General features: G+C 43.5%; 1 long non-coding RNA gene across 1 annotated transcript; it reads right to left on the bottom strand.

Moving 5' to 3' along the window:
* Positions 1 to 8,293: 8,293 nt before the first annotated feature.
* LOC104409049 lies at positions 8,294 to 14,133 on the bottom strand. Its single transcript, XR_719932.1, has 3 exons — positions 14,036 to 14,133; positions 10,642 to 10,716; positions 8,294 to 9,080 (listed from the first exon to the last, which is right to left on the bottom strand). It is a non-coding gene; the product is annotated as an uncharacterized LOC104409049 (long non-coding RNA).
* Positions 14,134 to 14,575: the final 442 nt, after the last annotated feature.

Raw genomic sequence — 14,575 nt, 5'->3', positions numbered from 1 at the left:
GCCACAGATAAGACATATAAAGGGACACAAAGACCAAGGCTTGCACCACACTTTGGAGATGTGTGTCCCCCAAAGAGCATGGAGTTGTTTTAGAGAATGGACATAGTTAAGGTGATTAATACCTGGTATCAGGAGAAATTAATACAGCAATGTAAGCGAAGCTTAGAAAGGAAGGCTAATAGATACTCAGATACCCCCAGAGCAATTTTATAAGGCAAGTTAGATTCTTGTCAACTTCTTCAAGCTCTCTTTCATAAGTTTCTCCTTTTCACTCTGTATCTATGCATCTATTTTAGGATGAAATTTTCAATTCTGCACAGATGTTCAGAAATGGGTTTCATGCAGTAATGATCTTTTCACATCATTTTCCTTTTTGCACTAGAAATTATGAACAGAGGAAGGAGCTGAAGCCAGTAGCAGCTGTCAGACGCTGGGTAAAATAACACACTGGATACATTTACCCCCTTTGCTTACAGCTGCCAATGCCACAGGGCCTGTGACCACAGTCACAGACCCCTTCAACATCAGGTGTCAGTGTCCTACATCCCTCCCAGCCTAAATCCCGTGCTCAGGTAATACACTTCAAGCAGGCTGTGATTGCTGGCACTGCAAGGAATGCACCACACTGCACCTGCCGTCATTCGTTCACCAGCTGCTCCTCCACCCCTGCCCAGTAGCACACCTAGCCAGACACTAGAGATGGATCCATTTCACACATGTGTATGTACCAATTACAGAGATGGCATTTTAAATACAGACATTATTTCACCACCATTTCAGTTTTGCTGCAGGACGCATGGTACAGTTGCAACAGCCCTGTGAGAAGCACTGACTGGCCCCTGCACACTGCAGCAGAGGTGCATGAGGCCATTGGTGCCAAGAACGCAACAAAGGGGGACAAGGCAGGGATAGGTGCCTGTTCATCACCTCCTGCGCAGGCTCCCGACGCTGCCACAGTTCAGACCTATTCCCACCGCAGCTGCTGCTTGCACTGGACTTGAGAGCCAGCTCACCCCAGACTGGGCTACCCCTCACTTAAGTGCCACAGAGCATCACTGGAATCATCCAAACCCAGCACACAGGCACAGCTCCTGCACACCACAGGCAATGGTGCTGCATGCAGCAGGCAGTGTAGGGGCCGCTGCACCTGCCAGGCACTCAGGGTGACCTGCAGCAGGGAAAAATGCAAACTCTTCACCCCAGGCTGGCTGCAGACACTCCACACATGCTGTTGCCAGACTTTGACTGGCCGCAGAAATACCCCATGAAATGAGACGCAGTGCTTGCTATAGAGCCGAAGCGCAGTGGCTCTTAGTGTCTGATGTCAGTTGTTATCCACCACTGATGAGCACGCAGTAACCAAGTGCTTGGTGTTGAGCCAGGCTCTTCTTCATGCTTTGTGTTCAGGATTTCAGCACACCCCACGCTTCCACCACAGCAGGTCCCACACACGTGCCAGGGAGCACCCACAGCTGGCGGCACTTGGGCTGCAACGCTGCACCAGCCCCCAAAGTCAGCCAGTGTTAAACGTGCCTCTGCTGAAACAGCAGGAGAGCACAGGAGCAGCAGTCAAGTGCACAGACGACGAGTGCAAGCATTGCTGCTCCTGGCTGCGCAGCAAGAGGTGGGTGAAGGAAGAGGAAGAAGAGAAGGCATCTGGGCTCTGTGCCCTGGTGCTGCACGGATGCATGACCCTGGGCAGGCCCACTTAGATTTGCCAAATGCACACACAAACACCACGATGGACTCCACACTCCAGTGAGTGCTGGGAGCAGCTTCTGTGTGCTAATGGCAATATGTGGTGCCTGCCCTGCACTAAGTCTGCTATCAGCAGGACAGAAGACTCTATTTTTAGCCTTACCAAGACAAGCAGCTCAGCTGAGACTTGCCCACTCAGTGGAGGTTTGTTACCACAGGAGTTCCCCCTGTGACACTGTGCCCTACTAATGCTAACAATAAGATACACAGCTCATTTTGTATAAAGTATGGTTTTGTGGTTTAGACCACCTAAAAGCCAGCCATACTTGAGAGGAGGGTAAAAAGCAGCAACTTCCACTGTTGACATTTTCCTGAACCAGAGGTATGCACTGAGAAGAGAAAAAATGAGATATGGGTTGAAAAGGCAATTAGCAACACTGCTTTACAGAAGGGTTTGTTGTTTTCCTCAAACAGCATTTCGCAACATCCCTGCAGAACGCCACGGCCAGGAGGCAGCCGTGGCTGCTCCAGCCCAGCTGCAAAGCTGCTCCTGAGGCTGCATGCCCAGCCTGGCCCGACACAGCACACTGTGCTCCCTGCGGAAGTACAGCCCCAAATATCATGTGCTCCGTATACAGCCCAGGCTGGATAACCAGCACATCCAGGCAAGTACAGCTTGGGATTAACAACAGCATCAAAGGAAGAGCAGAGAAAAAAACCATTTCCCTTATGACTGAACGTTTTCTCCAGTGCAGACATCGCTTTCCAGCACAAGCACCCCACCTCCTTCCTGGCCTAGCCTGTCTGGGCATCTCTCCAGCACCCCACAGCTCAGGCGCCTGCGCTCAGCCCTGCGGTTTCATTCCTGTTCCCCCCAGCCAGGGGGACAGCCTGGGCTCACTCTCCCAAGCATTCAGATACATTCCCAGTCTTCAGAGAGTGCTGCAAGTGCCTCCAATTGCTGCACTTTCTTGTGGCTGGGGGCACATGAAAACATTCAAAGTGATTTTGCTCTCTCTGCCCCATGGCCAATGGTCTGCACTTTGCCCACAGCACTCCCCATCCCACCCCTCACAGGATGGGTGCCTGCAAGGGAGGGACCCCCTCCTGTCGCACTGAACATGCTGTGCCATGTGCTATTTGCCCTCAGAAGAGCATAACCAGTCTTATTCCATAATTGTCAATCTCTTCTTGCCACTATTTAACTGTGGCTTCCCAGCTGCTGCCATGTAACTGCCAATATATGCCACAACAAGCTTGTTAAATTCCTGTGATGGGTAAAAGACTCCAAACTGTCTATTCTTAGGTACCAAGTACGGGTGTATGATGAATGCTGCTTGGCCATACCCTCCATCAGCTTTTGGATGCTCAGGAGTAACTGCACTTCATTTCCAGTGCATTCCTGAAATAACACTGTGGTTCATTTCCTCCTGTGGCTTATTAGCACAGGGATAATACACCTTCTAGTATCTTCACCAACTTCCATGAAAGATACAGCACATCAACTTCTTACTCACTTTTGGTTTGTTCGTTGAGTCTATATAACGAACTGGAGGCAGTGGGCGTCCAGCTGCAAACACCACAGGCACTCGAGCCTCCTCCAGCACAGCTCTATCAGCAGACCTAGTTCTTGCAGAAGCACCACCAGGCACTGTCGCTGTCACCAGCCATCCCACCCCACCCCACAGCTTTCAGCACCACCAGCAGCAATGAGAAATCCCAGTTAAAGCAGCTGCAACAAGCTGTTTTAGAGCACTTCAGCTGTGCCTTTCAAAAACCAGGCAGCCCTGCACAGCAGTTAGGTGGAAAGCATTCTGAGACAGGTGTATCTGTGCCACAGGCAGTTCACCCCATGGAAGCGCTCTACCACCTCTGGCAGGTCAGCTGCAGGAGAATCATCCCTTCTTAACTCCTTCAAAGCAGCATCAAAGAGCTCTTACCACCCGGCACTTTAATCACAAACTCTCAGAGCCAAGGCACAACCACAAACCTGAGGGGAACTCTGTGGCACTGCAGCCCCACTGCCATTAGCCAGAAAGCAGGTGCACTGGGCTAGACCTTGGCAAGACCAATGTGTCAATGAGACCCCAGTCAGCACTGCACAAGCATCATGCAAAGACTCCTCTGGTGCTGATGCCCTCCCGCGGCTGTGGAGGAGCAGTGTCCTGGAGGATCTCTCCCCAGAGACCCCAACACCACACCCACCCCGGCAACAATCAGCTCCCTCCTCCAGCAACCTCTCAGTTAAGCAGTGCCCTGTGGCCTCCAGCCCTTCACCCCCAGCTGAGCCCCACCACACCCACCAGCGCACTCAGCACCTCTGCAGGCACCTGTGCGATTCTCCAAGCCTGCGTTCCCTGTGGCCCGGGGCTGCAGGAGCTGATGCTGGGATGGGTTGCTACATCCCACAGCATGGTGCCTCTCTCCCCAACCCTACATGTGCTGTGTGTCTCGGGTGCTGCCAGAGGGCAGAGCCATGCCTGACCCAGCCCCCCGGCAGCACTGGCAGCCAGTGTGAGGCACTGATGCACACAGCATGAGGCTGCTGCCAGGACCACAGTGCTCTGTTTGGGTAGGATATAGGCTGTTTTTTATTACAACTCATATGTGGATGCAAAAGACCCTCAGAATTACTCTGTTTCCTTCTTCCTGGCACCACTCCCTGCTCTCAGCACAGATCACACAAAGGCCATTCAAACTCCTTTTCAGGTTTCTGCTCCCTCCCCAAAGGCTGAGAATCCCTCGCTCATTTCAGAAAGTATCTCAGCTGCAGATACACATGGATCCCTTTGAAAAAAATCCTTACATTTCACTTTTAACATCTGCTACAGCTATTGTTGCTTCCACAGTTCCTACCTCCCTAGCTCTGGCCAGCGAGGTGTGACGGCTGTGGGCTTCCTGGTCTGGTGCTGACACTGCTTTGGGAGGAGCTCCTTCTCGTGGTTCTCCTCAGCAGCTGAGTGGTTTGATTTCTCTTGGCTTTCCTGTGTGAGCCCTGCTATGGGCAGAGCTGCTGCTTGGTACCTGCCTACTAGCCTGAGCCCCCAGAATCACCCAGTGTAATGGGACAAACCTGACCTGGCTGTGGCAGAGGGTCCTGTGTGACCAAAAGCTCCTGCAGGGCCAGTGGCCCAGGGTCCACACCACTGGGTCGCCTCCTGCCTGACTGACGAACAGCAGCTGCCAGATCAACCACAGGAACCTCCATGGCTGCCTTCATCAGTTAGGGAGAAGAATCAAGTCACGTTATTTTTGCAAATTTAGAATGCTGGCACTGCTTAACACAGTATTTTTCATTTGGCAGCTAAATGCAATGATAGATTTAACTGCTGGTGTCACTGCAAGCATGGATGCAAATGCAGTACCAATGAGCCAGGGGCTCCACTGACAGGAATGAGGTGTCTGGGTGTGCTCAGCTAAGTGGATAAAACCAGCCTGTGAATTGTGAGGTCTCATGGGCTATGCCAATGAGCACAGGAGACACCTACAATCCTCTTGGAAACCAACTGTTCTGATGGTTATCTTTTCCAAATTAAGCATGTGATTTTTTGGTCAATAATTCTGATTATCAGTGATCTGTGGGAAACTGACCAAGGAAGAGTAAAATGTGGAAATAGGGTTCACTCTAATGCCAGTCACTGCCTTGCTGCAGGTACCAAAACTGGGGGCAGCTGCTGAGGGCCCATCTCCTTTACCTGCATCTTGAAAGTATTGCCACAAGAGGGTAATAAAAGCTCTATCTAGATCTATGGTATCCTGGAGCTTTCTACTTATTCTCTGGACTTAACAATAACCTCACACATACTTAGTATTCTTCATAGATCTACTGTATCTTTAACATAGGATGCACTGTAAAAAACCCCAGTACCAGCATCTAAGTTTTTTTCCCCAAATAAATGATATCCCTTCAGTTGAACAAATGCACAGATAAAACTGAAAATGTGTGCAAAGGAAGCAGTGTGATTTTTAGCCGATACAGAAAAATGTAATTAAGAAAGAGAACTTTTATTAGGGCAATTTCACTTTATTTTTTTCCATACAGCAAGGTCAACTATAGCAGTAATAATAAAATAAGCATAAAAACAAATTGCAGCCCAGGACAGAGTACATAATTTGGAGCAACTACAAGCAAAAAGTAAGTCTGTGATTACATAATAGTAAAACCAAGCACATCTGTCCTTTCAGCAGATGAAAGTTGCGGGGTTGCAAATAAGTGCAACTTCACTAATTATTCACTGTGAGTACTGGAGAGATCAGGTACAGCAATGGCCCAATCGCTTTGTCTTTCCAGCTCTGGCATTTGTGTAATGACAAGGTTTCTTGAGTGCTTTCCATTAAATGGTACAATTTCCCAGGGTTTTTTTTCACCTGCTAAAAGAACAGGACCACTAGAGCAATAAAAATAATCACATAACAACTACAGCTACGGTGTGCTGTTTGGTTTGCCTGTTCATGATTCAACTCTTTTGTGAAAGTCAGTATTTGTTTTTAAGAATCTTTTTTGTGAACAATAAACCACTGAAATTGTCAGAAACTGGTTTGAATAGCATATATCTTTAATATACTTTTTGATACTTTAAACATGCAGTAGTTTCTGAATAATGTACGGAATATTTGATCCATGATTTCACCTTGATGGTTTGAAGTACCTGCTTTTTTTCTTTTTTTTTTTTCTTTTTTTTCTTTTTTTTTTCTGAATGATTTTCAGGCAGATTTGAACCAGTGGAGCTTTTGTCAGTCATGAGATCTTGGAAGGATGGCATATCTTTCCAGCTGAAAAAATCCTGGCAAACTACAAGCTGTCCACATAAAGCAAAGCAACTTTTTTGAAGGGGTATGGAGTGCTAACTCTGTGCCACTTTTGCAAGCAATTTTGTTCAGCCTGTCATTTTATTAGCCTTAACAAAACTCCTTGTAATTATAGACATTTTTATTCAAAATAAGATCTTACTATTATACAGGTTTCTCTCTTTTTTGACTATATACAGAAGTGCAAAAAGTCAACCTTCTCTCTATACGTTCCCACATGCTAAACTGCAGCATAATCAACCCTCAAGAGTTTGCACACACACACGATAGTTTTTGTTACGTAAACTTTTGAGTATTTGGATTATCAACAAAAAGTCCCTTGATCTATTGATTATGCAGCTTATTTATAACAAGGCCTGATATTCAGGGATTTCAAAAAATATTTAAACAATATTTTAACATTTGAAATGGATACAGTAGAAAATAAATTTTATTCTAATATCTAGGAACTAGATTTTCTCATAATAACTAATTACAAACAAAATAAATCATCAAAATATTACTCAATTGTCTGCCAGGATTGTTGCCATAGCAACAACTTAACTTCTTACTTAGCAATGATTATATAATTATAAGATATCCATATAAAAGATCTTTGTTCTTTTAATGAAAACTAGACAAGAACTAACAATGACTGACATTCTTACATTGTAATATTAAATCAGTAAAATATAAATCATTTAGTTAACAATAATACGAATACTCATATGACACTACATGTAAATTCAAAACTGAGTATGCTATGAAGAAAACTACCTTTTTTTTGTATTTTGAAAAAGTCATCAGTAAACTCTAATAAAACAAAATTCTATAAACTGAAATGGTATTCAACTGGTAATAGAAAATGAAAACAATCTAATAAATGTAAGAAATAAAAACTATACTTTTAACAAGAAAAAAGTAAGTAATATTCTATAATGTTAAGTAACTACAATAACATGTGAAGTCACCTATACTTTTCTTAACACGATTGAAATTACATTGGTATGGGTTTTAACCCGTAATGTAATAATCTAAGGCTTTAATAGATGTACAGTACAATCAGTAAAATCAACACATCATTCTTATACTATAAAGCATCTCTCTCAAGCATAAAAACTTGCAGTAAACTTGGAAGTATGGAGAGTTCTACAACCGAACTCACGCTTCTTCCACTCCACGCTACCAGTGACCTGGCCCCCACTTCAGCACTTTGCTGAACAGAGCAAAAATATCCTTTACTAGCTGCAACATCCAAACCACAAAAAGGAATTCCTTTGGATGAATCCGTTCTTAAAACTTGAATGCACATCTATTTTTTTTTTTTTGTTTTTATTTTGTAAAGGCTTTCTAAGGCTATAAGCAGTTAATCTGAACAAAAAAAATCACATATAAAACTCACCCAAGTATTTAACCCACCCAATTTCTACACTAATTAACATCTCCATTTTTTCATATTTTGGTTTGTCATGCATCTGATGTCAGTGCTTCTTGCATCTTTGTTTAGAGTCACCATGTAGAGCGTGACTTTGATGAAGTAAAAGTGAAACCCATCTCTGCAAAACATTTATAGTCCTTTTGACTTTCGACAGAGGCTATAAATAGAAGCAAAAGAAGTTCCTCAAACATTTATTACTGTGTCTCAGAAATGGCTTTTCCCTTTCGTATATCATGTTATACAGTAAAATATGCATAAATATTACACTACAATGCCTTAAAAGAGTTTATATATATGTCCAGTATGGGTTAATTTGTACGGCTAGAGTATCTTTCTTGTGCTGTCTACTGTTACAGTAAGGAATAGTTGGCCATTTCTGAGACAGCTTTGGTTTGAAAAGAATGGTGCCCTTTGACTGATTAGTACTAACAAAGTAAGTAAAAACGTGGTTCTGAAAATAACACTGCAGAAATAATACTCTAATTGGATGTACAGTCTATGGCACTTCATGAGAATCCTTAACAACGTGGTACTTAAAGCCATTGATGTGCTTTAAAATACACACAGTTGTGGTTTTGCTTGGCACATTCATCTCTGTCAGATACCTCTCTTACCACTTCTTACAATCTATTACATTAAAAATATTACTCTTAAACAAAAATTACTGTGCATGCACGCTCTTGTCTATAATGGCAATTTTAAATACAAGGTGCACCTTTGTTATTTGTAAACCTTGAAAGAAATAAACTTACTTTAAAAAATTATATCTTGGTCTACAGACGTACCAATACATAATAGATTCATGGTTACACCATCGTCTGTCTTTTCAAGGTGACATACATGATTATGTAGGAAATAGACTACATATGCATATTCAAACCCATATGCATACTTCTGTTCAAGAAAAGATAGACAATGTTGTAGGTTTTAGACAATAAGATCACCTCAGCACAAATATCAATTCAATGTACAAAGTATATAGGCAACAGTGTGCAGTGGATTTCCAAGTTCTTGTTTCATCTCGTTAACATGCAATGTGTGGATGTCTTACTGCTGAGGGTGTTTCCGCGTGTTGCTTGACGGTATATACATTATGGCTAATGAGCTTGTCCTCTTCTCCACCCAAACACACTGTCCTTTTCTCTTTAGTTATGATCTAGGAAGGAAACAAGACAGAGCATTTTCAACACAGTCATAACTTTTTTGTTTACCACCACATCAGCCCCAACTTTACACATGCAGCAGGGAAATCTGCCACCAAGCATGGGGAAGCTTGCACACCCCCCCCATGGGATATCCCTCCCTTTAATAGGTGTTCTTTCAGCAGAGCTTCACATGACACCTGAATTCTGCAGTGGTAAAAGTACACAAGATGCTGGCTTCTCGCTGTTCCCAAGCCCCAGCTGTGGGATCAGAACCTGGGGACGGCTTCCCAGCCCCAGAGCACAGCCCCTGGGAGGCAGCTCCCCACCGAGCACTGTGCCAGCACTGCCAGCTGCCCCAGGCCCTCTCTCTTCCCTCTGCTGTGACTGCTGCTGTAAAACCAGTATTTGAGAAGCTCCTAAGTATCCTCAGGAATCTGGGCCCTGTGTTCCCAAGGTAATTTTTCACACCTAACTGCATGACTAGTGTAGCTGTTTTTCTAGTCTCTGTTGCCTGTCACACAAGGGATGCCTCTAAAGAGTGATCTCTACAATGGGGACACCCCAAGCCCCAGCTGACTGCAGGGGGAAGCTTGGTAGCACATTTAGGCTGTAGATAAGAGGCATCCCACCTGAGTCACTCAAGCAGTTTAACAACGGCTTTCCTCAGCTGAAAGAATATCTATTATTATAAACCCACTGTGGCAAATCAGTTAATCCTCACCCTAAGTAATAAATCTGTTATTGCTGAGCCATTCAATAAAAAGCATAGCAGAAATGGAGCACAAGGGAGAGAAAGGCAATACAAATGACAAGCTATTCTCAGAGAGGTGATGTGCTGCAGGTGGTCTTAATGACAACAGGCAATTTAATAACAGACTGGAATCTACAGTTTACTCACAGGAAGATACAGGGGAAATAGAAAAGTCTCTCAAGCTTAGGCACACAAACCTGGATTTCAAGCTATGCAGGATATAGGTTGCAGTATAAAAAGCTGACATAGACTATCTCCAACTGCCATTCACACTGACATAATGCAGGTGTGAACTGCACCTGTACTGTGGGACCTCTCCTCACCATACCAGGAAAATACTGTACATAACATACTGTCATCACCTGACAACCTGCACTTGTGAGAAATTAGGCGTCAGCTAGACAGACAGCTACACCTGCATTTGCAGAGATGCTGGCTTTCCAAAGCTGGAGATTTAAAATTTGTTCTTTCTAAAGACAGCTTAACATAACCACCTCCCCACAAGACCTGGCCCTTGGCTCACATCAGTGCTGGAGCTGTCATCCTTCATAAACAAAATGTCAACCACTAATTTTAGACTGATTTTACTCCATGTACAAACTAATACCGACATGTGGTGTGACACACTAGCTAATGTGGTCACTGCCAACTATGGGGTCTCCACTCAGAGAAGAATGGCATGCTAGTGGAGCTCAGAGCCTCCTTCCCACATCTTACTAATTTTCTTAGAAAGAAAGTAAAACCATCCTGTTCCTGAAAAAGACAAATTATGTACACATAAAGGTAAGAAAAATGCAAGAAATGACACATTGGGAACTTACTTTTTGATGACAAAATGTCTACATCTGTGTAACATACTTGTGGCTAGTCAGATGTTCGGCAGATATTATGGGTATCTATAGGTAAAAAATTTAAACAATGAATAACATGTGCAATGAGCCAACCCAGAGACACAGCATTTTGCTATAGAACATAAGTCTGGAAAAGGGAGGATTGGCTGTGAGTTGGTGGATTTTATATTGTAACTAGAAGTTAAAGTAAACTTAAGTGCTACAATAGCAACTTAAAACTAGAAAACATTGTGTTAAGTACTAATTGACAAATATAAATAAGTATGCTTGGTTGTTTAGGAAACAAGAGAAGTTAAAATCTACAAAAGTCATGCAGTGCAGTAATTGAAAATAGCCCTTTTTGTTGGCCTACACAAAATTCTGTGCTTTCAGTGTATCATTTAAAATGACAAATTCTCCAGTGGCCTTGTTTCAGTCTGATTTTGTGAAGTGTTCACTGCTTTCTGTGTCTTGGTTGAACGCCAAACCTAAGATGCCCTGACCTTGATTTTCACGGCTGGTGAAAATCTGCTGTCAAGAAGAGCCGCCCAGGGCCGCCACGGGCATCACGGTGGGTCAGCTGAAAAGCTAAGACTCCCCAAAGCAGTGAAACAATTCTCAAAATGTTTGTCTGCATAAGCAGAGTTCCGGACTCGGCTCTCTTGAAGTGCTCCATCAACTCAGTTTCCCATTAAAAAAAATCAGAGTAGATTACCAGCAGTACAAACTTCTATTCTACAAAGGAGCCTTGTGTCCCATCTGTGCAGCCCCGTGGGGGGTGTGCAAGAGCAAGCCCTTGGGGCCAAGTCCTTGAGAATGGCCAGCACTAAGGTGTGCGGGTGCTGGAGGAACCATGAGGAACCCTGTGGTACAGACAGGACCACATGTCTGGCTTGAGGGAGCAACAGATGCACCCACGTAGTGGGAAACATGCTGGGGCATTGGCACAAAATTGATTTGTACAATCACAAATGGCTGTTGCACTTGAAAAGACTCTTTTTCCTGATGGATACTGAGGGAGACCTGTTAATCTGCACGAGAAATGGAATGGGGAGGTTTCTTCTTAACTAAATCATTTACAGGTCTTTGTGTTGGTTTTTCCACCCCTCGTGCCCTCTCCTCCCCTAGCAGCTCCACACAACTCTACAACATTGCCACCTTGAAAAGAAATGTGCTTCAAGCATAATGAAGCTTCTCATACCATTTTTTTTCTACTGCTGCAGGACAGGCTCTTGCACCCAACTGTGTAGAAGCATCAGGGATAGGGCTGTCGAAACATACCAAGGACCTTCAACACCAGTCAATGAAGATGAAGGGCCAGATCTTAAGACTTTTGGCATGCATGCACATTGCATTGTGTGGCATTAAATAACTTCAGCATTGCTCACAGAGTATATACATATATTTGTTATATATGTATATATTGAGGTTTGGCTGCAGTACTGTACTAGGTATGTTATGAGGCTCCAGGGAGGATATGCATGAAATGATCTGATTCTACAACAGAAAGTTTCCCTGTAATCTATTCGGGAAAATGCATGGCTATTTAGACAGAGATGATTTTAAAAAATAATATTTTCCTGTGGCTTGGCTTGTTCTCACAACTCTCTGGACTTACAAAGGATATAGAGACACACTTAAATTAACTCTGTGGTGTAATAAACTACAATATGAAGATACTTAGGGCATACAGGTGGTTGCTTGCTTAGGTGACATGTATGCACATCTTACCTATAAACTAGATTTTCAAAATGCAAAGTAATTCTTATGCAGGTTTAAATCTGTAAATGACACGGTCATTCAGCAAACATTTCTGAAGAGCAGAAAGTGCTACCTGCTAAACAGACCAAGCTGAATAATTTTGCAAAACGTAAAATGTCCATGTCCCTTTTGAGACTTGGGATGTGCACATCTGTTTATCACTGCAGTAGTATCATTTTTAGAATAGTATTTTTGAGAGACCAGTAAGCAGACAGGTTACCAAAGAATGTACAGCTGGGCATTGTACAAACTGAGAGTGCTCAAAAGGCAAAGGTGGAGAGGCTCGAAGCCAAAGATTCTGGGCTTAATCCCATGAAAGCCTGCAGCATGCCGTACCCTTAGTGCCAGCGCGGCGCTCGGTGTGCTGCAGTAAGGCTGGGGCTGCTGGCATTATCCACCCCGAGCACAGAGGGGCATGTGCAATACAACATGGGCAAAGGCACTACTGCCCGATGTCCAGCTGTGCCACACACCTGACAGCTTTCTGATGGGATTTTGGAATTGTTTAAGGAGTTAGCTCTAATGACTTACAAAGCTGAGTATGTCAGGCAAGCCTGCCTTAAAAACTGACATTTATCTCCAGAATTAATTACACATACAGAACTATGCCTGCAACATGCTGAAGAAAACACTTAGCTCCCTTTTCTAAAAGTGATTCCCACTGAGCTGAGAGTAATACCTGTGTATTAGACTAGAATTGATGGCTTCATGACATCAGCAATTCTAACTCCCTAGTAAATCTAAAAAAAAAATACTTGTTTTTATAAGAGGAACAAGAGGGTCTTTAAAAAGCTTTTACTGTTGCAGTTTCAGCCAGATGTACTACAGAAATCTGCAGTTTTGACAACGCAGCCAGAGAAAAACAACAGGCCATGTTCTGTTCCCAGGCGCAGCTCCAGCTGGTGCGTGTGGGGACTGCAGCTCCTCTGGCCCTGAAGCTCATCTTTAGAGCACCTCTTCTGGCTTTTCTGGGAGGACTTTTAATCACTTACTTAATAAAGCCTTATTCATTTATTCCTGAAATACATCCAAACACGGCAACAACTGGGGTAACTATTTAGAAATAAAACCAGACTTTAATGGACATTTTCTGAACCGAAGTCTGCCATTTCCAAGCAGAACTGCAAGCTGAAACAAAGGTTTAAAAGAAGTTTCTGTGTGGCCCTTGATCAAACACTTTGTTTGGCTCTTGGAAGAGGAGAGTCAGAAAACATTCAGACTGCTAAATTCAGATGGTTAAAAGTGTGATCCTGCAACCCCTCTGCCCAGAGGTTTTCCTGGCTTTCACTGGAGTTCTGTACTAAAATGAACTGTTGGCTTCACAGAAATAGAAATAAATAATGGGTTCCATGTATTATCCCTTTCTCTTTACATCTCTGAGAGCAGAAATAAGCAGCATGGCCCATAAATGTTAAGACTGAGTCAGAAACCCTATTATCAATTATTTTTAGCATCAGAAATGGAACCGCAGCACCTTTTGAGCATGGATAAAGGCTTATTAAGCTGTGCTGCAGATCTTAGAGAGAATGTGTAGGCCAACAAGAGGTAAAATCAAAACCCCCATGCTCATTAAAAGCACCAATTTAAAGTTGTCTGTAAGGAACAAAGCTGTAAATTAGCAAACCTGGTTGGCTGTGGCTGTTGCAGCGAAGGGAACACTTGTGGCAGATGTTGTTGCTGCAGACACAGTGGCTGGCGTAGCACCGTGCACCATGGGAACTTTCGGAAGGAAAATCATATAAGCAAACATACAGAAGAGTGTAGCAGTATGGGAACCAGAGCGACATGTGGTAGGAGAATTGAGCATGGTATTTATCACAGCAAAAAGCCCGAGACATCATTGCCAGCGCGTGACATGCAATCACAGTGCAAAGCAGGACAACATTCCAGGGAGAAAGACGGGAGGGAAATGAAAGAGAAAAAAAGGGAAAAATGCTTGTTACCATCAAATCAAGAAAATCGATACAAACAAGCTTAACCATTTCAATACAAAAATCAACAGTAGAATTTTTATGCCTTTATATTTACAAATTTTTGTCTTTTAAAAATTCAACACAAGTATTTACTGCAAACAAAGATTAATCTTGTTGAAGGACAGTATACGTCTATGTGGCTATGGCAAGATACAGTCTTTATATAACACAAGATAGTTTCTAAACACTGG

This window comes from Nestor notabilis, unplaced genomic scaffold, assembly GCF_000696875.1.
Source record: "Nestor notabilis isolate BGI_N333 unplaced genomic scaffold, ASM69687v1 scaffold28927, whole genome shotgun sequence".
Lineage (NCBI taxonomy): Eukaryota > Metazoa > Chordata > Aves > Psittaciformes > Psittacidae > Nestor > Nestor notabilis.
This window is presented reverse-complemented; position numbering and strand designations above follow the sequence as displayed.